Genomic DNA, 1,308 nt, shown 5'->3' on the forward strand with positions numbered 1-1,308 from the left:
TTTAAAAGTTTATTAAGAGCTGAATATAATTTAATAGTATTTAATAGTTAAAAATTATTTCATGACTTACATGTATTTCTCTTTGTCGTATTAGATCCACGACTCTATAGTCCTTCTTTTGGATGTTAGAAAACATTGTGATGTTATTCCATTTATTTATTATGGCAGAAAATAAATTGTAGATTCCTGAAAATGAAGAAAATATATGTAACTAATGCATTAAAAAAGGCTCATAAGAAAGGCTTTATGAGAATTAAACAGTTAAAAAATAATTTAAAAAGAAAAAAAGTATTGATCAAAAAAATAAATTTTATCTTATAATATATGCAAATTGATTTAAAATCCTTCTTTTGGTCAGAGCTATTTAAAAAATATCTACATATAGCTAAAGCAATAACCAATTTTATTACGATCATTGAAATACATCGAGTACATACATATTTTAATCGCTATAACTTACTGTACAATTTTTTGTTTTATATGTAATTATTATAATTTTATTGTAATGTATTTACAGATAAAGAGCAGGATTCTATTATTACAGCTTTTAATTTTGTTACAAAATTCTGTTTAAGATTACAACAATTTTTCAGTTTATTAACATTTATAATATAACATATACTTCTTTATCAGTTTCATTAATAAAATAATGATAAATTAAATAATACAAAAAACGTATGATTACATAAAATGTTTTTCTTGGTAGCCACACAAAGATACATGCAAATAAAATTATATATAAATATATTTATGAAAATATATTGAAGAAAGATATTTAAAAATGTAAGTATTAAAACTGTAAATATATAAAAATGCGAATAAACTTACTTGTTTATTTGAAGCATGTTGCACATAAATTCCACATCACACTGACCAGCAGTTCGTGCATTTCATATAAATATTCATTCCTCATATATAATTAAAAGCACAGTATACAGCAAAAAGTATAAGAGGCTGTATAACAGCTATCACACACTCTCCATCGGAATTTATTAGAACTAAAAAGAATAATGTAGATATAGAGAAAAAGATATGGTAGCACAATGTCCGTGCGATGTGCACGCATAGCTAGTGTATATATGATGTATGTATGTACATATATATTGCTAATATAGTATAAATATATCACAGCTTCTGTATATATATTATACTAGAAAGAAGAATTATGGCTTCTGCACACAGGACGCGGAAACGCTTGCCGCGCGCCAAAAAGCGACGCAGTAGCCAATCAATTTACAACTTTTCCATTAGAGCGAAAAATTGATTGGGCGCGTTCGGCAGAGAAAGCGCTCAGTTATTGTCTTGTCA

The 1,308-nt window shown here is 26.3% G+C and overlaps 1 long non-coding RNA gene across 1 annotated transcript; it reads right to left on the reverse strand.

Annotated features, from left to right (window-relative positions):
- Positions 1–94: 94 nt before the first annotated feature.
- On the reverse strand, positions 95–1,099 carry LOC115243163. Its single transcript, XR_003885183.1, has 2 exons — positions 829–1,099; positions 95–186 (listed from the first exon to the last, which is right to left on the reverse strand). It is a non-coding gene; the product is annotated as an uncharacterized LOC115243163 (long non-coding RNA).
- Positions 1,100–1,308: the final 209 nt, after the last annotated feature.

The sequence above is a fragment of the Formica exsecta genome, unplaced genomic scaffold, assembly GCF_003651465.1.
Source record: "Formica exsecta isolate Colony F162 unplaced genomic scaffold, ASM365146v1 C16406539, whole genome shotgun sequence".
NCBI classification, from domain to species: domain Eukaryota; kingdom Metazoa; phylum Arthropoda; class Insecta; order Hymenoptera; family Formicidae; genus Formica; species Formica exsecta.